This window comes from Melospiza melodia, chromosome 8 (assembly GCF_035770615.1).
Source record: "Melospiza melodia melodia isolate bMelMel2 chromosome 8, bMelMel2.pri, whole genome shotgun sequence".
Lineage (NCBI taxonomy): Eukaryota > Metazoa > Chordata > Aves > Passeriformes > Passerellidae > Melospiza > Melospiza melodia.
The window spans coordinates 17,211,664-17,234,761 of record NC_086201.1 but is presented as its reverse complement, the minus strand read 5'-3'; the positions used below and the strand labels follow the sequence as shown (position 1 = coordinate 17,234,761).

The following is a 23,098-nucleotide window of genomic DNA, read 5'->3' as shown; positions in this document are numbered from 1 at the left end:
TATTATATTCTGCTGTTAACCTGTAATACTACTGGTCCTCAAGCACAAGTTACATTCTTCTGCCTTGAATTCAGAGGGCCCCTAACCCAAACCTTCTGGTTCACAAAGACCCAAACAAATTACTGATACAAAAGACAAATACACAGCACAACACCAGAGAGAGTGCTGCTGTTTTTTCAGATGGCAGCCTTTTTCTTTCGGTAGGACTTGATGTCTCCAAGCACCATTCATGTCCTCACGGTCAGATCTCCCACGCAGAGCCCGGCGGCCGCAGCACCCGGGCCGAGGGAGCGGCCGGGCCGGCCCTGCCGCAGCCGAGCCGGGCGGGGGGAGGCAGCTGCTCCCGCTATGTACAAACAAAGCCCCGGTTGCTGTAGCAACCCGGCAGCCCGGAGCGAGCTCCCCGGCGCGGCTCGGCCCAGCATCCTCCCCCGCGGGGCTCCTCGCACGCTTCATCCCCTTTTGGACAAGGCGCTCCGGGATCCGCGCCGATCCGGCCCGCTGAGGTGAACGGCGCCCAACGCGCTTCAGCTCTGGCGGATGATAAATGCGCACGGCTCTGCGGGCTTGTCACGGGCCCAGCTCTGCAATGCCTACCGACAGGACGTGCTTAAATATCTATATTGTGCGTGTGCATTGGTAAGGTAAAGGGTAATCTGTTTGGTGAAACTGAATTTTAAAAAATGCATAGCCTTTGAAAAAAGAGATGGACTGTATACAACAGCATGATGTGAATTTTAATGCTTTCTTTCTAAAATTCAGCATCTATATCAGGTTCTGTCAGCAAGCTTGTTTCATTCCTCAATTATCAAGACAGCATTCCTAGATCCGCAATACCTAATATTTATGTCAGCTTTTGCAAGAAACAAGAATCCAGAATAAAGAAACACACCTTTTTTTGTTTTTGACAAATATATAGGACCTAAATAACAGACCAAATTTTAAAAAAATCACTAGACTTATTACAATGGCATTACTTAGGTTGTTATTATAATTAGCATTAGGTATTTCAAACTTAAAATATATGTTTGCATGAATCATATTAAAATGTCACTCATTTTGATGAGCTTGGAACATGATGCTTTAAGGAAGATGATCAAGAGATATTTCATGTGCTGAATTGGATACTCACAGCTGCATGGAAATATCACATTATACTTTTAGTTCATTGTGAACAGATAATCTTTTAGTGTCTCTGACAAGGAGAATTTTAATTCATGGTCTTCTTTCAGTTGATGGCTCCTATCAGTGACAAACTCATATAAAAATGTTCAGAATCCATGGTCACCCTATGCTAGTTCATTATAATGGGAGGAATTGTAGCTTTTACTGATCCATTTTTTTCACATCATATCAAGATAGAAACATTGCACTGACTTAAAAAAAAGAAAATAAAAAAAAAAATGTAGCAACACTTTCACTGATATTTGAAAGTTTGTCCAGCCTGTCATGAGACAGCTATTGGTGGGAAGAATGCTAATACCACATTAAAACTTGGCATACAGGAAAACTGATACTCTGCACAATGTACTAATTTTCATTATGCTTATTTGGACTGGTTCTGATAGCTGGCTCTGCTTATCAGGAAGGCCCAAAATAAAGATGACTATTTTCAATTGAGTACTGGTGAGACCTTCTCTAGTGAAACCAACATTGTTCGAAAAGTTCTATATATTCAGTCATGATTTTTTTAGACATTCATTGTCTCTGATATCTTGAGCTAGAAATTAGATGCCTAATCTCTAATGAAAGGCAACAGTAGATGGACTTTTAAGTACCAGTCTTTGCTGGGACTTATAAAATACATCCTTAAATGTAATTAGTTCCAATTTATTTAAATAGTACTCAGTTCAACAGCAAATGCTTCCACAGTTAAATTTTTAACATGAATTTCTCATCAAAAATTTCCATCAACCCTTTGACATTTCTTCTCAACAAACAGTAAGATAAAATTTAGATAATTGAGTATCCTTCCCATCAGGATCAGTTTCAGCAATTTGAGCTCCTGTAACCAAAATGTTCTCAATTGTGTAACAAACAATATCCTAGCCTGTCTCTCTGCATCACTAGAAAGCATTCAGCTCTACTAATGACTTACATTGAAGAGAAGAGTTTGTTCTTAAAATCAAGATCTATAACACACAGCCTTTCTGCCCCCCCCCAAAAAAAAAAAGAGACACCATAGAAGATTCATTATTATTTTTAGATTAGTATTAGTATGCATCAGTACATTTAATCTAGGGGGTCATTGACCTACTTCCTTAAAAAAATTTTACAGTGCTCATGGAAAATGACACTGAGTTCAAATTCACTCAGTGCATTTGAAGACCTGGATGAAACAGATATTCAGGACCAAAGAAATCTTTAACATAGATTATCAAATAATCACAGAAAAAGTGCTATTACCACCCTGACTAGATGTAAACCAATGAACTAGAAGTGAATGCACCAATTTTCCATTATTACTCCTCTTCTGAATTAAGTGACCACATTATTAATGTATAAAACTGTGAGGACCTGATGAAATTAATTTCATGCTCAGGCTTTCCAATATTGCTTTTCAGAGAAATCTTTGTAGACTGAAAAACTCTTCCAAATTTCAGTTAGAATAGGATTCAATGGCAAAGTGGAATTAGATATAGCATTTGCATTCAGGTAAAATACTATCAAACAGTATTTTCACCTAGAAATAGTGATAATCATTGACTTTGCACCAAACTATGACTGATACATAACTAACATATTTACCTATATAGAAAAAAATAAAATAGAGACCATTATTTTAATGACCCTATTAACAACAGATTATTACATTCTCTGTCACTGCCTTGAATTTAGAACAGATCTGAATCTGTTCTAAATTATGGAAATGTAATTTTAGAGAACACTAACGTTCTGAAGCTGCCTGGGCGACACACCTCAAAAACACTTCCCAGATTCAATGTGTGGCCTCAGCTTTGGGATCTGTGAATACACAACCACCAGTCACCTCTTTTGAGCATGACATCAGCGATGGCATCTCTTGCTTTTCAGTGAGATACATTTCTAACTTTAGACTCTATATCAGCAAGTTCTCTAAAAATATGACATATTTCAAACGCACAGAGTATGAATAAAGAAGTGTAAAGTGCATATAGAAAAGTAACATAAAGTAAAAATCTTAAGCCTTGCTGTAAACTTTACCAAATTTAGTTGTCTTATGGCCCTAAGACTGTACTTTCCCCCCAAAAGATAATATGTCATTTATTCTTATTTATTATTCTAATACCTTCTTGTCCAAACTTACAAAATACACAACAGCTTCCTTCAGCAAAACTTACAGTGTACAGGAGACTAGAGTCACCCTCCCATTCACACCTTGTTACTGGCAAACCAAACAGTGCTTTGGCTGGGTCAGGAAGTTTGACTGTGGCCAAGTATTCACTTGAAATCAAGTGTGAAACGGATCCAAACCACTAAGGCATTTCTGTCATTCTAAACTAAAGGTAGTAAAGAGTCGTAGATAGATTAAATGAGCTTCTAAAGAGCTTCCTAACACTTGCCCTGACACACTATAGCAGTCTGCACTACCAAGGATACATTTATTTTTAAAAATCAAGAGACCTAGTACTTTTTACAGTTTACATTCACATATTTTACTTCCATAGTAAGTGTCATAAAGGATCAGTTCAGCTGAAAAGACGGGATGTCCCCTTGTTATACCAAGAGACAGAATGGCTTGTCTGTGCACCCACTCCCTGGGTCCATGGAAGCATTGCTCACAAGTATGCTTCATTACATTAAGGAGAATCTCTTGCATTTCTAGTCTTAAGGCACTATTACTATGAAAAGACCAGGAACCACATTCTGCTCTTATTTATACTCCTTTTTGGTGCTAGGTTTATATCAAAGTCATGGTGAGCTCCATCTCTCATGCTAAGGTAAATCAAACATTTTTAGTGAGTCTCGTAATACCACATCCTAATCCCTCTATGAAAGCTTCTCTCTCTGGAGGCATTTAAAATGTGTTTATTAGGAAGACCATATTTATATCTTCAGGGAAGCCTGTATACAAAATGGAAAAACCTTGTAGGGCAGATGTTGCAATTGGCTAAAAGATTGAAACCAAGCTTTGTTTTATGCAAACTAGAGCGTGAACATTTATCACGTAACTAGAATTAAAAGAACAGAATGAGAGAATAAAAGGATAAAATATGCATGCCTCTTTACACCCCTGTGCTACATTATGAAAACATTAAGAATGTAATAATTGACATTAAATTTTTGCTGGTCAATGACAGCTTTTAAAAGCTCCTCCAAATGCTGGTTCAGCAAACTATATTTAAGCTTACTATCCAATGGCACACACCAACATTCCACCTATGTTAAATGTCATGCAACTATACTTTTTTTCAATATAACTAGAATAATCAATCACATTCATTCAGCTAGCATGGCCTGCAGGGCAGTGGGGACTCTGCTGTTGGAATTTAAGGTACACACGAATTAAATGCAAAATGCTAACATGTCACTAATGTGCTCAGATAATCTAATGTTATATCTCATACTGCATGACAGGCTCTTGGACCCTTCACTCTTGGAGACAGAAATGACCCATTAGACTCCAATGCCTGAAAAGAAGGTAAATTCCTTGTTAGAGTTTAATATAAATTGTAAATTTCTGAATTTCATCAATCAGTCATTTTTCAGATATTCTGGACACACCTGTTGGTAATGGCTAGCTAAAAGCAAAACAAAACAACCCAACAACAAACAAACAAAAAAAAAGCCACACTACTAACTAACTAACTAACCAAACAACCAACAAAATCCAGCTTTCCTGTATTTGTGATCAAGAGCACTCAGATAGTCACAGCATGTTTATACCCAAATTCCAAGATCTTCTGTGATCTTGTTGAGACTATTTTGGGGTAAGGGAAGAATGAAGAAAAAACAAGGTGAAAAGAAGTGTTTGCCACAAAACAAACCCCATGGATAACATCAGCAAGATTTTGCAGAGTTGCAGCAACACTGGTTTCACTTCAGCGATAGGAGAAGTGAAAATAACATGTAGGGTTTACTGAGTCCAGAAGACCTGAGACAGAAAGACCCACACAGCCACTACCAGCTCAGAGTGAGTCTCATGTTTACCCAGTGGAGAAAAACTGTTAAACATTAACACCAATCAACATACTAGATTGATCACTGTAAACTATGTAGAACCATGTAGCTCATATTTAGGTCAGAGCACCTGCTCTAAACTTCCCATCCCTGTTCCTGGACTTTTGAATGGCCTTTTCTTCATCGATGAGATAGAGGGAAAGGAGATTGTTTTTATTATTCTGTCATCATTCGTCACACCCTAGCTGTATAGGCGGCTGATGCTTTATATTTTAGTAATCTAAACAAAGACAAAAATCTGGTGTTTCTGTTTTTGATTTGCCCACAGGTGAAGTACAAAGGGCCAAACTGACACTTAACATTTAAGTCATAGTTATATTGCAAGAATCTTTACAGTGGCAAGGACAGCAAGGACTGTCAGCCCTCAAAGATCACAGGACTGATGATAACTGAGTAAACAGCTTTGAGAACACTGGGTCATCCAAAAGTCATTATTTGGCATATCAATACATCTCATTACCTCTCCTGTGCTACTTCAACTCAACATGAGGACATCTTTAGAATACATACTTCTAATACACGAACAATGCAAACAGTTTGGATCATGGGTCCTCTATTCATTTTTTAATAAAGTCTCAGCTTCTCTACCAAAACATCTTTCTGGCTTTTCAGAATGGAAGTCACTTGTGATATTGCTATAGTGCATCATAAAACATGAGATTAATTTTTCTCTCTTTATCAGTGCTGTGTAAGTAAATTAAGTTTGCATACTTCAGCATGATGCTACCTGATGGTTTAGTTTTGTTGAGTGGCATATAGTAAAATTTTTCACAGGACTATTTGTCCAGAAGCAGCACTGACAAAAACTGAGACGATCGTGTTAAATTTGACAGGAAGATTAAAAAAGAACATATATAATATAGAAAATATATGTGCTCTATTTTACAATGTATGAAATAGAAAGAATAATGACTAGAAAAAGACATTCTCAGTATTTCTATTCCAACAAAAGAGTCATATTAAAGTAATTTTTATTTCTAATAAAAAGTCATAAATACTACAGTAGCAACATAGATGACAGCAAAATGACTTTTATTGGCCCATGAAATTATTTTGATGGTGTATATCCAAGTCAGCAATTCACAGACCACAACATCTTCACAGGAGATAGCTTTTAGTACAATTATTGACCCTTTTCAGTTACATACCAGACAATGAAATGGATACTGTGGGTAAATACTGAAGGACAAGGACTAAGCTATAATGACACTGACATGTAAGTTTGTACTTCAGTTATTTCCACTGAAATTCCTCTACAGAGAGTCAAGGCTGCCAAGCTCATTAGTTCAGCTGGTAGTACTCAGAAGTAAATAAGAAAATAAAGTAAATAAGAAATAAGTAAATAAGTAAAGAAAATAAGTAAATAATCAGAGAACATATAGGAAACAGGACAAGTTAAACACTATGTGTGCAAACTTTCTTTGTTTTTTCAACTGTGAAACACATTGTAGAAACTTTAATGTCAGTCTGATTTCTGTGATGCTCAGCTTTAACCTTATAATTATGAATATCTTGCAGAAAAATTGAGAATATCCAATAAGAAACATAGAAATTAAATTATTCTACCTGTGTACATTGAAAATAGGTCTAAAAGCAGGCAAAACGTTCGGTTAAAAAAAGGGAAAATACACTACTGAGCATGAATTTATTTGGCTTTTGAATATTTGGCATATTTTTATGCACTGAGTTGGACAGATGAGGGAGCTATATTCCATAATTTAAAGCTGGACAGTGCCTTTAACATACAGTTTATATATAGAAAAAGTGTGAAGCACCATTATTCCATGGGAAAAATATATGGCTGTATAAAAGGGAATAAATTATTCTTTCCAGTTTCATCAAGATACATTTCTCACACGACCCTTCAGTTCTGGGAGCCTGCACATGAATGTGAAAGAGTAGACTTTAGCCAAATGGCCACCATTCCTCAACATGTTCCTAAAAGATGACATGACAGTATTGGAACAAAATTCACAGAAGAGCAGGGAGAAGACATACTCATACTCTACAGAACACCAATTTAAATGTTAAAGCCAAACTCTAGTTATCTATAGAATAACTCCTATAAAGAGCATTGTAAGCTCATCCTTACTTGAGGCAGTGGATACCCTCTTCTTAGAGGTTTATATGATTGCATTTTTGTCCTCCACTACAACTCTATATTTATCAACAGCTCAAGTTATTAATTTGTAGGATCTATCATAAAAAATAAAGCTGCCTCTAACTAAACAAAATATTTCTGGCCAGTTCAAATACCAACATTACTTTGCCTTTGTAAACCACAAAATGAAGGTGGTTGCTAGATTGCCCGTGAAAAGTCCTTAAATACTTACTTTATACTGTCTCTGTGGAAAGGGGCCTTTGTTTCATTATAGGTTCACATCAACACACTCCATTTTTAGCAGATAATTAGGTACCATATCCTTCAATATCTGATGCTGTTTTCAGTCCAAAATAGTATGCTCGTACTCTTCTTTTTTTCCAAAGGAGCAGAAGACAAACCATTCTGGCACTGAAAGAACCAGATTCTTATCTTATATATTCTGTAGGGGTCTTTGCTACCCATGGCAGAAATATGTATCAATCCATATTGCAGAGACTGACTTTATTCTTTTCTCTGAAACTGTTCCTCTCCATTTGTGCAGATCCTACACAGCTTAAGAGTCAGTCCATCTTTTACTTACACTCAGTGAACTCACCAGTTTAGGATTTTTGTTTTCTTTTAAGACATGGGAAGAGAAATAAGGCCTATCCTCTTGTTAAATTGCTAGTAGTTTTGCTGTATAATAATGCACTTCTTTATTGTCTTTTTCCTGGTTTCAATTGTGTTTATTATCTGAGTACTCAGGTCATTTTGCAGTTATTGTTACTTTGAGAAAAACTTCAAAGTAAAAGGAAAATCAGTTTTATTCATTTTTATGAGTCATGATCTACACAAGTTTTGATCTCAAATAATTTCTTTTACATGACTGATCTTTCTTTTCCCATTGTATTGAAAAAGAGTATAATCTTTTAAAATGCTGTCTCAGGGGAATCCTAACACTTGACTGAGCCTAGCAAGAAACCCCTAAATATACCCAACTCAAACTCTCAGTGTAATAGCAGAGAATTTAAAAAATTACCACAGAATATTTTATATAATACAAAAATCCTTATAGTATACAAGTCAAGTAGCAGCCAACGAACTCTCAGAAATCTCTTTATGCTGACACTCAAACATGTGTAGGAATGATATTCTGTCTATTATTACTCAAGTATAGTCAAAGCATCCTAAGAATTTCCTTCAAAGATTGCATTCCTCGGCCTTTGGCAGGTTTCTGTTTGCTCTGTTTCTCAATCCACAAGTATCACTGACTTCAATTTAAGTCTTACTGATTCCAGCAGATGCTTTCTGAACTGCCTTCCAGTCAATAGCCTTCATTCTAGGGTTCAGTTTTGTATGTACAGAGTATAGACAATCCTAAGAAGTTAGAGCACCCTCAGGCTACTCTTCCAAGGAGGTGGCTGACTTTTCTCAGAATGATCTTATTTACTTTTCTTTGAATCATTTCTGTAGTCCAATATTTTGATTCCAAATAGATGTTAGTTTTCTACATTTATGTTTTATTTTCATTATCGTCTCCACTTGCCTTTTAGGTGAACAAATACAGCAGAATGTGATTCAAATGAAAAATAGTGATTACATGTGTTCCCCTGTGCAGTTCTTCCATTATATAATTATCCTCATCTTCAAAAGCTTTTCCTACCACAGCTAAGCTGAATCTTTCAAGCTGCAGATCTTGTCTTTTTGGACATAAGGATGGGTTTATTCATTTCTTTTGTTCCATCGAATGTCACATGTGTTAGCAATTTGGTTTCCTTTTATTGCTCCAGATTAACAAACTCAGCTATATCTTCAGAAGTCATGCTTCTCTACCTCTAATTACCTTTAACCTGTCTTATCTCAACTATCTTCAGCTCATCCACATTCTGCAGCCCTTACCAACCTGCTATCATCTGCAAATTGAAGTGGACTTTTCAAACCATTAATGAACTAAATTAGATAGTCTATTCATATATTATTAATGATAAGGCATGTTAACTGCTCATCTGACTAGATAACAGGTCACAATGCATATAACCAAAAATTTCCTCTGTAATTAATTTGAAAATTTTTGTCATTTTCAATGACCTTGAGATCGTGCAAATTCTAATATTCTGTTGCAGTTTAAAGAGCTTCATGTGAAAAACATATACCATAACGAGATCTTTTTCCCCCTTTTCAGCTCTTGAATGACAATATAAATTTATGTTCAAATGACATCTTAGCTGAGTTTCAAATTTTGTAGGATTTGGTAATTTTCCTCTGTATTTAAACACATATTCCTCTGTATTTAAACACATATTCCCATGTGATATATGCATATACTTGCCTCTCTGAGGCAATAATGTGTTATTAATCAAATGACAATTCTCCCAACAACAGCTAAAGAATCAGACATGTTTAAAGTATTCTTCTATATGCATACTAGTTTCTGTAAAGATTTATTGAACTATTTGTGTATTTTAGTTAATTTTCCTTCTTTATTAGTTATTCAGTCTTGATGCAAGTAATTTCTCCCATTAGCCACATGACATCAACTTTGAAAAAAGGCAAGTAATGAATAACCAGTAGGGAATGCTGATGAATGAGGACCTGCTGAATTATTCCATAAATATGATGCATTTGAAACTAATATGGGAATTCCTAAGGGCTAGCTATTTTTATAGTATTGCTACAAATATCTTTTGGTGACTAAATGAAAATAATACAAGCCCACAGGTAAAATATCATGACTGAGCCATCCAGCCAGTAGGATTTTGAATTTATACTTGCAAGTAGTAACCTTCAACCAGCTTTCCCTAGCTCTAAGACCTAACACCTGGGCTATGAATATTAAAAAACTTCAGGATTAAAAAAGTATTGCAGCTGCTTTATTAATTAAATGAGTAGTTAATTAGAAATACATAGGTAAATAAACAATTTTTATTTTCTAAATATAAATTTAGAAAAATTCATCAAGAAAGTAACTGAAACATACTATTCCCAGCCTTCTGAATTTCTGATTAAAGTTCAAATACCAATCCAGCTATCACAATCAAAATCTGGTTCTTTAAGTTTGAACAACTGAAAGATTGCCATGAATATTTACTAGCTAGCTATGCATATAATATTTTATTGGGAATAAGGAGCCAGTATGAAAAAAAAATAAATGTAGTGTTCCAGCAAGAAGACCTAAATTCTAAGTATACTCTTCCCATTACTCATAGGAAAGAAGGTTAAAATGAATATTCTAGCATTCCAGACAAGTATAATAATGGATTTCACTTTTTTTTTTCTCCTACACCTTAGCATGCATCTACTCACTTTAGTGAGGGTGACAAAACTCTTGTTAAGTTTTACAGGTACAGGAACAGACCCACTTTTTTTTGCAAATGTCACTCAGACCAACTAGGAGAAAGAGAAAAAATACCACTCCAAATTCCACAAAACTCACCACTCTCAGAATACTCTGAGGAATACATTAAATAAGTATCAGACACAGTGATTTTTGGCTGGGGATTAAGTTGTAATTTTTGTCTCATGATAAGCTTCTTTATTTCATACCCTGTACAATACAGGGGAGCTAAACATTTTTGTATTTTAATCTTTGCTGGCAGACAGACAATAAGTCACATCTAAGGACAGAATTGTACTAAGCAAAACTTCAAAGCTATTTTGAAAAATAGTTAGGCTTACCTTCTAGTTTTATAACCAGAAAGAAAAAAAAAATTAAATATATATATATATATGTGTGTGTGTGTGCATGTATAACATACATATATAACAAAAAAGTTAAATCTTGCTCTCTTTTCTATAACCCTGCTCCAGGGGGTAAGTCAGTCATTCAAAAATTAGCCAAATGAGGTCAGGGTTTAAAAAGAATGTTAAAAGTTGTCAGGTTGAGACCTTGTTGATACAGGTGCTGCTGCATACACACTGGTTGTTTGCTTTGAATTGTTCTAGATTTCTCATGTAATGGGAATTTCAGATTGCCTAAAAGTTGTATTGTGGTCTAGCAGATGTCAATGAACACTTCTAGACTGATCCACTGTTGGAATAAAGTGATGGGAAGAGAACATCCCAGAGATTGAGAAAAAGCAGATTTTAGTGAAAAAGATAAGTGATAAAATATACTGGATGTTAGAAATAGAAACACATAGCAGGACGAATAAAAATTAATGAAATATTCCCATAAACAAACAGTCTGCATAAACTTTAAAATCCCATAAGGGAGAACTTATGCATGGGAAACAAGAAAGCTGTTCTTATTTTATGAAATCTTTGTTGAAGATGAAATTCAATAGAGAATTCCAGGCATTCATGAATACCAAAGCATATAATTTTTTGCAACATTGCCTGTCTATTTAGATAGAGAATTTATAGCATGCTCCAGGCAACACAGTCAGAGTGGGGTGAAAAAAGTAAACTCAGAGTTCCTCTGATTTCTCTTTGCTCCAAGTATGAAGAGTTGTCATTGTCCTTTCTGTTGTATAATTTCAGTCCTTTGCAAATTCAGAAGAGATGATCCAATGCAAAGAAGAAAGTAATTGCTATTTGCCAGCTAATAGTAATTTGGGATTCCTTATCATGAGGCTGATTATCTGAGAAGTGGAGTCTTTAAAACTTTTGCTAAACAAAAAAGCTGTCTCCACAGTTGGGTACTTCATGATATTCAGTGCAAACTGATACAATTTTTTTAAGTTTTAAGTTCTAGTAATGTGTGAAATAATGTTTTAAATACAAAACAGACTTCATGACTACATTTTCTCATCAAACACAGCAAGAATTCAGCTCTATGCCTGCACATTATTTTTATGGTATGTTTATTCCATTGAAAACAGATCTAAAAATATAGTGACTGTAAAAGGCAGCAGAGCAAGATGCAACTATGTTAATTGGAACACAAAAAGAATGCATGGGTTTGGTTTAAGTAAAACACTTTCATGGATAATATATTTCTCAGCTTAAGGAATACATTTTCAGGAATAATATATTTAATTATTGTAGTAATATATGCCAAAATAGTACTTTCACTGCACAGTGTTTAGTTATTACAGAGCTATAAAGGCATCCTTAATCCATTTTAACAGGGCTCTGTTAGAGAACTGGATTTGTAAAAGAAAGCCAAGGTATTTAGATCAAGGTACATGACATTCTGAACGGAATAATAACAAAACCCCCAACAAAACAAATAACAACAACAACAACAACAACAAAAAACCCTCCAAAATCTTAGAAGACATATATGGCAGTGTAATTTTAGCTACTTTTGGGAATGAACCAGAAATGAGTTTCCAGTGGGATTATGAGAGTGTCATGGGGCAGCAGGAAGGTTGGCTTAAAGATCAGTCATTAGTTCAAATGGCTTTTAGTAGCTGATGATGAAAAAGTTGTGCTTGTCTAATGGTGTGGATTATTCTGCTGGTTAATGTGACATAATTATCCAGTGGACTGCAATTGCCAAAAAAAAAAAAAAATTACTCTCTGTATTAAGAATTTGTAGCTTGTTTCTGAACAAGGACAAAAGATCAGTGAGGATTATGAACCTCCCCATGCCCTTAAAATGATAGGGCAAAATTAAAGAGGTGATTTGATACTCTTAGGTACATAGCACTCATGCATCACTTAATCTTTTTACATAGAAAGACTGTGTCTGTCCCTGAACAGGTCTAATACCAGATCTCCATCAGTCATTGGTGGAGGATCATTATTTTCCTCAGAGAAACAAAAGTGAAAATCTAGAATATCACATATTTTCTCCAACTATCAACACAACCTTTGCTTATTTTTAAAATGAAAATTCTATCCATATATTGAAACAAAGTGAATATTTTCATTTTCACATTTTCACAGAATGAGCCATGATAGTTCATTATATCCTTAGCACAGTTCCCACTGATCTCAGAAGGGGCAAAATATTGTTAGTGAGACACTGAAGGCACTGAAAACTACTGCTAGCTAAATAATGTTCTGCAATTGCATGTACAAGTTTATAGGACATGTTCAAACTCATACTTAACTAACTTCAGCGCTGTAAAGGCCTGCATGAATAATTTCATTCAATAAAAGCACAGCATTTCGTGGTTAAAACCCATGATACTATTTATCCACTTGGAGCATTTTTTTAAGTTAAAACTGAATAATAACATGAATGTGTGAAAAGTAACTATTTGTAAAACAGCCTAAAACAATGGAATGCTGTTCAGATGCTCACATAATTGAGTACACAGCCACCCTGAAAGGTCAGATGTAGTTAGAGGACAATCCACAAAGCATAGTTTGTTTCAGCAAGATTTGCTGTGTTTGACTCAAATATTTGACTGGATCATTAGCATTAGTGCAAATGCAAGGACAAGCCTTTGTGTTTAAGTAACCAAGGAAGATGCACAGCCTAGTTCCTCATATATTTTCCTGATTTACACAATTACCGCAGACTTTCTGGTGCATTTTTTTAAGTAATAGGGTAGCTTGTTCAGATCTCAAATCTAAGCACATACTCTGAGCAGCTGAGCACATAGCACTTTTCCTTACACGATAATAAGGCAAAGATACTGTTCCAGTGAAACCATATATTCTAGAATCCTTGTATGCTTAAAGAATGAAGTGATTTCCTCCTGTATTCAACATATATTTTTAATTACAGTCCATATAGCAATATGAAATAGCAAAATTTTAAAATCAAACAGAGAATACAAAAAAAAAGAAAAATACAGAAAAGAAACGAAGGCAAATCTATTGACGACTATGTTACAGACAGCTGAAGTTTTCCACTGGGGGCTTCGAGTGCAAATACTAGTGACATAAATGCAGTTTTTTCATCTATTTTTGACAATCATCTTTTCCATCATAAAAAGGAATATTTTGATTATTCTTGCAGTAATGTATAAAGTCTTCTGGAACATGGTCTGTCATCTGATACACTTCAGTTTGCTAAGCCAGGATAGATTCCTCTTAAGAGAATCACCTTGATGCTGCACACATTTGTCAAATTACAGTCCATTGTTTATTGTAAAAAACTTAAGGATGATGACTTCCAAGTCCCATCTTCACTTTTTAACTCCTGTAAAGATCAGTTATTTGTGGTAAACCTTGACTGAAATGCAAAAGAAAGACTTTATCTTAAGTATATTACATTTAAAACCAGAAGACTCATTCACAAAGAAAAGTTTTATCTGGAAATTCTCAAATATCCTGCATGTAAAGTTACTGAAATGGAAACAGATGCAATAGCCATTCATACCACCTAACTTCTTGCCCTATATACAATCTCCGTAAAACTACAACATACTCTGACACTCCTTCTTGGCATGCGTTATCCCACCAATTCCTCCAGGATGAATTCCAGGACAATTGACATGAGTAAAATAAACAAATACACAAAAACATCATCAGAAATATCAATATGTTCACTGAAGTATTTGATTTGATTTGTATTTGTCATCTGCCCAGGACCATTTTTGATCATTTGAGGATCTAACAAGGGTAATTTACAAGTTTCCCACCCTCCCAGGTCCCTCTTTCTTCATTAGCAAAAATGCACACCTTATAGCTGGTTATAGAAGGTCCTAATTTCTACCATGCCTAGCCTAGAAGAAAATCTTAAATTATGGTATTCTATGACACTGAGTATCTTAACTACTGTTATTAGTTTTTCTGCAGTGGGTTTCCCTTGGTTCAAGACTTCCCCCATATTTTCTTTCAGAAGCATCAACTGTGTTCAAGTTCCTGCTCTATAGAAAAGTGCCTCCACAGGGAGCTTTTCAAAATGAGAACATTGCAGGACAAATACATTGCTTCCTTAGCTTACAGATCTATGTTTTTTCCCAAGAATACTCTCATTCAGTTTTTGCTTTCCTCCTGATAATGCCTTCTTATATTGTAGCAGCATTTTTGAGTCTAGATTTTTGTCAGACTGACCTTTCCAGCTTACTGGGTCCTACTGTTTTTGTAATAAATCACTTGGCTTTTCAACAGCTTCCTTACTTACAAGGCATTTCACTGGCTTTATTAAAAGTTGCAGAAGGTCAGTCTGAACCATTGGTTCCTAATACTAAATCGCAAAATGTAAAAAAGACAATCAGCATTTTTAAGAAAAGAAAGCTTACTAGATTTTTTTTTTCAAATTTCCACATAACTCTTAAATGTGTCAGCATTTGAAAACATATAGTCAAACTATAATGTTGCTCAAAACAGGGAAAAAAAAGAAGTTATAGCATTGGTAGAAGTCAAATTTTGCCTACATGAATTACATAGAGCCTACAAGTCATTTGGGTTCTCATCAACATATATATGCTGACATATCAGCAATAGAGCTAGTGATAAATGAATTATCTCAGTCTGCAGCTCTTAGTCAGCAAGTCACTGTGGATTTACTCAAGTGAACTAATTTTTTATGTACTCACTCTACTTACAGAGGTATTCAAGCTTTGTGCAGCAAGCCTCTTCTACTCCAGGTACCATACTAGACAATCCTGCTGTACAGTAGAAGATACCTACAACTGTAGCTTTATATCCTGAAGTGCAGATACCCTTTCTCCTGACAAAGACTGTTTCCCACAAAGTAGTTATATAGCCAGTGTCACAAATAAACAAAAGGTAACACAGCAAAACTCTTTTGAGCCCTGTAGGTGCAGTTATACAAGGTCTTCTGCCAGTACAGAATTATGCAATCAAAAGCCTACCCTAAAATTCTCATAGTAAAAGAAATCGAACACAGGTTTGAATTAAGAAAAACGTCAAGTTCGTGTTCTCAAGAACAGGAGGCAGAATGCTTTAAATTTTCTATAAATTGGAAGATAAGATTCCAATAAACCAAGTCCCAAGATCTCAGTCTGGTACATTACAGTATATTCCTTCAAACATGCATGAGATGAATAAGCTGATCAGCGCCAGTTTGGACTACTGAGTTGTGATCAGAATGGGGGAAAGCATGTAGGAGACCTAAGCTGTCATTCACTACCTCCACCACCACCTTTGCCAGTTCTTGGCATGCAAAGGAGAAATGGGCAGATGATATTTGTTTCTAGTGATTCCTTAGGTATTTACTTAGTGAGGAAATTGCACAACAATCCAGACAGTACATATTTAACCCTTAGTCCTTCCATACAGGCTCAGAAACACAGGGCTAAGAATTGTCACTTGGCTGGGAACTTGATTTTGATGCTGGGTTAGCTAGGCCTGCTTTATCAGCTTCTCTTTGCTAGTCTATGAATGACAGTTTGAAAAATCTATATTGCCAACATAATATTAGCATCCACTAGTCTCAGATTTATTTTGAGTTATTTAGATTAGCATTCATGTGTCCTACATGCAAGATTTTAGATTGGCAAGGTGGTCTAAACCATTTTTCTCCCTGCCCCCAAATGTAAAATGTATATCTGTCAAGAAATGAAGATAAAAATGCAGGTCAGTATTGGTGTATGAGGAAATCTGAAAAATTGCAAAATTCATACATTTGCCTAAGGGAACTGCAGAATTAGGAAATGCAGAAAAATTTATGTAAAGAGCCAACAAAAGTCATTGAGACTAAGAATAAATCTTAGATGTGCTGAAGTTATATTGAACACATCTAAAAATAAATCAGAGTTGATTCAAAAGAAAGTCTTAAGACTTATGTTCACAGTGCTTACAACATAATGTCTAAATAATAAAATCATAGTGGGAGTTGGAAAAGAGTGAAAATTCTTAAAATTCAAATGCATGTTAGGTGTAGAAGGAAGAATTTCCAAAAGAAAAAATATCATGAATATGTGAAATTCAGAATAAGTGACTCATGAGAGAGCACTGGTGACCTAGGAAGAGCTTAACTAGAAAGTATGAGAAAAAGGGCACAACAAGAAACTTGCCCTCCATGTAATTATTAGAGAAGGCAGCTGTTTGTAACTGTAATGCTGCCACTGTTCTCTGTGGGATTTTTCTTCTGGCCTGTTCTAAAGGTACACTGATAATTTTCTTCAACTCCAAAGTTTCTTGTCCACAAACAAGAGAACAGAAACCCCAGGAGTTACTGTCTTGAGATGATGCTTTATATACTAGAATGGAAGCCAACTGTAAAATGAAAGGCAGTGCTAACTCTCAGTTCATGGGTGTTGGAATTGATTTTGATGACTTGCAAAGCATGGCTCTCTGGAGGTCTTATATGATTTTATTCCAGTGCTAGTGATGCAGGCTACAGGTAATTAAAATGTTTAGTCACTTCTTTTCAAGAACTGAAAGGATTGAAACATGACCTATAATATTCTGTAACTGTCAGAAATGTGGTAGGGTAGATGGAAATTAGATTTATACACAAAGATTAACTAGTGCAATGTTTAAGATAATTGTGATATAACAGAATCCAAATATTCATCAGTATTTCATTAACTTCCCAATTAGAAATCTGTCTATAAATCTGGTCACAATACTTGCACAAAACATAAGCTGCATATAGTATTTGTGAATGACAAAATTCACCTTGAAGATAAGCCTTTAAGTTCATCATTCTTCCCATACTCATTTCAGAATTTCAGTTACAGAATCATAGAATTATCCAGATTGGAAGAGACCTTCAAAATCATGAAGTCCAGCCATCAGTCCCCAGCACCACTAGGGATTTCTACCACTTTGATAGAAAGCCTATACATATCACCACCAAAAAAGATTAAACAGAATATAGACTTAGAGGTAGACATGAAAAATCCACCACAAACATTAGAGTTTAACAGAAAAACAAATAAGTGAACAGGCAGACAGTTCCATGAGGACAGCCACTGCAGATGGCTGACCAGCTGCAGGTCTGGTTAATTCAGGGCATACAGATGTTTGATTATGTTTGTTATGTAGGAGACTGTCATGCAGCGAGGTGTTCACAGGGTCAGGTAATGAAGCATTGTTTGATTATGAAGAATTTATAAAGTGTTATTATCACAGTGCTAAGGCAACTTGCTTTATTCTTTATTTCTACTTGTATGACTAATTTGAGCTAATTTTCCTTGAATTGCCACCATCACAATAATAAAAATTCTCTTTAAATATTGCAACACAAGCATAGTTCACACACTGAACCTAAAATACATTCTTATTACATAGTGTTTGTCATCACTAGGGAGAAGACAGAAAAGAGTGAGAGTTTAGTGACATTAAGCAAGAGCTTTTGCTTCTGTTAGCTCAGAATGGGGGGTCACCTTGGTGAAGGCTTTTCTGTAAGCTGCTTAATTCTTCAGGGACAAATATGTAATAGCATCACACTTCACATCTCAGACTTTCCATACGAAAATCAATTGATGAGTCAGGGAACTAAGGCACTCACAGTATTTATGGTTTGAGCTTTCCCTTTTTTTAACATTTAATCTTTCAATCTTGATTGAAAGAGACAAGTATGAGCCAAGAGCATTAAGAAAGACATTTCCTGGAGATTTACAAAAGCATATGAAAAACTGCCACTCTAAGACTTCATTAGTGGGCCACAGACACAACACAGAAATTAAATTCATATTTCAATTGATTTCTAGACAATAAAATGAACAACTGCAGTAAAGTATGGTTAACAATAAGTAGCTCTAGAAGTTTAAATGCAGTAGACATAATGTTGCCCTATGAATAAGCATTGTGCAGCATTCAGAGCTTTCTGCCCAACAAAACTGAGAAACAAATAAATATTATAGTGACTGTTGAGCCCCCATATTTAATACAGACCTCCCCCCTCTTCTTGATTCCTTTTTCCCTTGAAATCTCCCATTATCTGTGGGGGCCTCTCCCTGAAAGCACTTGCCAATGGATATTCCAGTGCTATCCATCCATAAGTGTGAAATCCATGAAATCCAAAGAAATTTCTGTTTACTCAATAAATTTTAACCTCTTGCCTATATGACTTTCACTTTCATCTTGAATATTTCCCAAACTTGCTGACACTCTGCAAGAGCAACAAAGCTCACTCCCTTACCCGCTGTCGTCTCCAGGAAGGTCTCACTAAAACTTCTGACTGCTCAAAAGTCAAATAGGATCCTTTTGTGGTCTTTTAAACAAAAGCCTCTTTTCTATGTCATCCCAATAACCAAATTACTGGCCGAGACCTAGGTGCACTTATCAAGACCTAATAAGTCTTTTGGTTTCTTGTACTCTCTAGTTTTAAGTGGAGATTTATTCATCTTACTACTGAAGTTGCTATTTGGAAATACTATTGGCTCCCTAAAAATGAGAGGCAGGAAAGAATTAGAAAAGGAATGAAGTAGTAAAGTAGTAAAAATTAGTGATCTCCTAGTGATCTCAACTTGTCAGTTTGCACACAGTGCATGGTATAACTTTTTTTTTTTAATTAGGCCATTATAGCATGACAATTATTTCATTTTCATAAAACATATGTTAATGTGTATTAATGTATATACATATCAATGTCTACCTGACAGATGGAGTAAAGGTCATCAAGCACAGCAACTGTGGAGTTTTCTTCTCCTTTGGAGAACTGGGCAGTGTCCTGAGCAACCTGCTCTTAGTGACTCTGCTCAAGCAGAGGAGTGGGACTAGATGATCCCATGTGCTCCATTCTAGCCTTAATTGTTCTGTGATTCTGTGGCTTTGTCACTCTCTGATCATGTATGACCAAACACTGAGAGGCTGTGGAGGGTTTACAGCCCTTCCAAGCTTTTCTTCTAAATATAATCACTTTTCACTCAGTGACTAAGCATGTACACATTATCTAGTTCTTCACAGTGCTGGCACTGTTTCTGCTGCCATTTCAAGTCAAGTAGTTCTTCACAGTGCTGGCACTGTTTCTGCTGCCATTTCAAGTCAAGCTACTGGATCATCCACTGGAGCACCAGAGACCCGTGTGTGAGATAAGCTTGTGGACTGCCACGACTACAGCAACCAGAAAAGCAGTGAGCTATTGGAAATTCATGCTAATGCATTTATTCCAATATCTTCTCTTTTCTTGGCATACCTATGCACTTATGTGAAATTTAAGTAAAAACACTGTATCTAACCAAAACAGCATTCATGTCCATGGGATAATATATAATAAATATAAGCATCTCACATGCAACTCAATATAGCTTCAAACAAAAGCACCTGTTTTCCAAGGGATTCAAAGACATTTTAGTAATCCATTTTGAACCAAACTTTTGCTTGCCTTAGTCTGACTGGCAAAAAAGTCACTGATCCATAGTCCACTGAAATAATTTTCTTTTGATTTGAATCCAGCAAGTTTTTTTTCAGAAATAAGAAAGATCTTTTAAAAGCATACAAATGACTACCATACATGGCCAGAGAAAGTGTTAAGAGAATGAGAAATTCTTCAAACTCTCTGCAAAGCAGCCTTTGTAATCATTGCACTACTTCTATTTCAAGGGTTGCTCTGTGACATATATGATGTAATTATGAAAATCATAACAGTGCTTTTATATAAGTACATTGGTAGAGTGAGGTGCATGAGGTAGAAGAAAAAATGAAATACATCTATTAAAATGCAGTATCTTCTGTTGACTTAAAACACTGTCATTTCTTATGACACCCAAGTAGTTTAATCATACATTAACCTACTGATCTCATAACATGTTGATTCTCACTGCCTCTAGAATAATGAAGATGGGAGATAACAACTAAAGAGAAGTTGCCAAAAAGAAAGACATAAAGCCTCTAAATACAGTGCCCATAAATATTACTAGTTCTCTAATGTAAGAATGCTTTGTTTAGATATTATATTTATTATGTAACCTAACTTAGTAACCTAAAACTCACTGCAACTGCCAATGCCTATTAAGTATTTGAGGTGGGATTAAGGGTCTCATAAAATGGGATATTGTGAGTGATGAGGTGTGTGATAGATGGTGAGACAATGATGATACTAGTGATTTCAATAAGAAAATGAACTAAAAAGACTTTGTTTCTTGACAGAACTGCTTTGCATTTTCCTGTCAGTGTACAGGCCAAAATAGAAGTGAAAATTAATTTACAGATACATAGAGCATTGAAGGGTTTGATGTTCAGATATTTTAAGAAATATGGGAAAAAAAGGTGGTTCCTGGGACACTGGAAGGGACACTTTATAATATTCTGTTTTCTATGTCTTTAGTTCTGTTTTGGTACTGGAACCGCATTTTTTGCTATCAAGATCAGAAGGCATTTGCTTTTAGATCTAACTTTGCAGAATATAATCATGCTTGGTGAATGAGAATTAACTAGCTAACTGATTTGAAATCAGCTAGTTGGCTTCCAGACATTTTATGTATCTAGGATGATCTGGAAGCCAACTGCTTTCAAATGGTTTCCATAGATTCTCAATGTGGAATAAAGGCTTGTCAGAACATATCTACTTTAAAATACTCATAAGAGAAGCTTTTATCAGTATGTCAAGAGCAGTGAAATGCTAGTATGGTTTAAATTATCCAAAATTTTGATTAAATTACTTTTTTATTTCTTTCTAAGGTCTGTCTTGGGTCTGCTGGTCTACCAAAGTAAAATTGGCTCAACTCTGCTGGGTTTTGCTTCATTCACCGTATATCATTCCAATACAGCGATTCTGTGCATTACAGAGAATTATCAGTTTGCAGCTCACCTTTCTAATGTAATTTTATGAACTACAACAAGGAAAAAATCTTACCCTTTCTTGACAGTTTATGAGCTTGAAATTTAAGCTCCAGGTCTATTTCTTTATGTTCTATTTGCTGGTATACCTCTGTTTCCTATTACAAAATCTGTAATAACAGCCTTCAAATCAAGGGAATCACCTGCATGCCATTCCTTTCAGATTATTTTCTTCCATGGAGACTAGGAAAACTTTCTTCTTGTACAGAAACTGTTAGACTGAACTGGGTTCCATGGGGAATCACTGGAGACATTATGGGCTATGCTGTTATATCCCTCCAAAAATGAGCAGCACATGCCTCTGGCAAGCTTGTGCTGCCAGTTGTGGGACTGGATGGTTCTCATGGCCGAGAAAGCTGCTGAGTGTTAGGTTTTATTTTTGAACACTCAAGAGTGTCTCCCCTACAAGACAAAGGGCAATATTCTATAGGGCATAACTCTTGAGTAAGCAATAGCTTCAATTGCTCTAGGCTAGATATGATTTTAATTTGGAAATTGGGATAAGCACAAATTTGGGCAGGATAATCTTTCAATTATTTGGTCCAGTGCCTATGATCACGCTCTTGTTACTACCATTATTGATCCCCTTTCCTAAGAACGGTAGTACTGTTTCTAGAGTAGTTGCCTGTTCATTGCTCTGTAGATTGGTATACCCTGGATCTGTTTGGATAAGCACAGAAAAGATTTCATAGCTCATATATCAGTTTTTCTGAAAAGCCCAGGGGTTATGATTACTGTGAAAGTACTGTGAATAATGAGTCTCCATTCTTTTTTTTCCCCATTCTTATGCAAGTAATTTAAACTACATGACAACCTTCCTGATAGTTGTCAAGAGCAGCAGTGAGGCTCTGTCAATCAGTGCATGACTTGTGACTGTTTCCTAAGCAGCAACAGACAAAGCAAACCCTACAGTGACAGTATTCTCTGCTTACTTATCTTGGCAGTAGCCAACAGCTCTTAGTATTTTAAACATGACTAAAAATATCCACCAATTCAGAGAATGATATAAATGGCCTTGCAATAGACCACATAAGGCAACATTATTTATCACCAGCAGGTATAGAGGGGAAGCACTGAAAGCAAATTTAGGAAAGATATATCTGCAAACTCAGTTATCAATAAGCAAATAATTAAAAATAGGCAACTGCCTTAATGTTTTCTAATTAAGTAAAAACCCCACAATTTCCTACTTAAAAATAAAACCTACAAACATTTGGTTAATAGCTGTCCTCTGGACAATTCTGCTTGTCTCTTTACAGTATATGCTTAGCTATAATTGTCAGGAAAGATTTATTTTAAAAACTTCCACTGCAATTC

The 23,098-nt window shown here is 35.6% G+C and overlaps 1 protein-coding gene and 1 long non-coding RNA gene across 7 annotated transcripts in view; one reads left to right on the top strand and one right to left on the bottom strand.

Annotated features, from left to right (window-relative positions):
- The window catches only part of LOC134421287 (uncharacterized), a 240,101-nt gene extending 220,299 nt beyond the window's left edge, over nucleotides 1-19,802 (bottom strand). For all 4 annotated transcript variants that reach the window (XR_010028556.1, XR_010028554.1, XR_010028555.1 and 1 more), the window contains exon 1: nucleotides 19,599-19,802. This is a non-coding gene — a long non-coding RNA (uncharacterized LOC134421287). The remainder of the gene's footprint in view (nucleotides 1-19,598) is intronic.
- KCNH7 (potassium voltage-gated channel subfamily H member 7) overlaps nucleotides 1-23,098 on the top strand; it is a 207,170-nt gene that overhangs the window by 34,725 nt on the left and 149,347 nt on the right. The gene's annotated exons all lie outside the window — the stretch shown is intronic.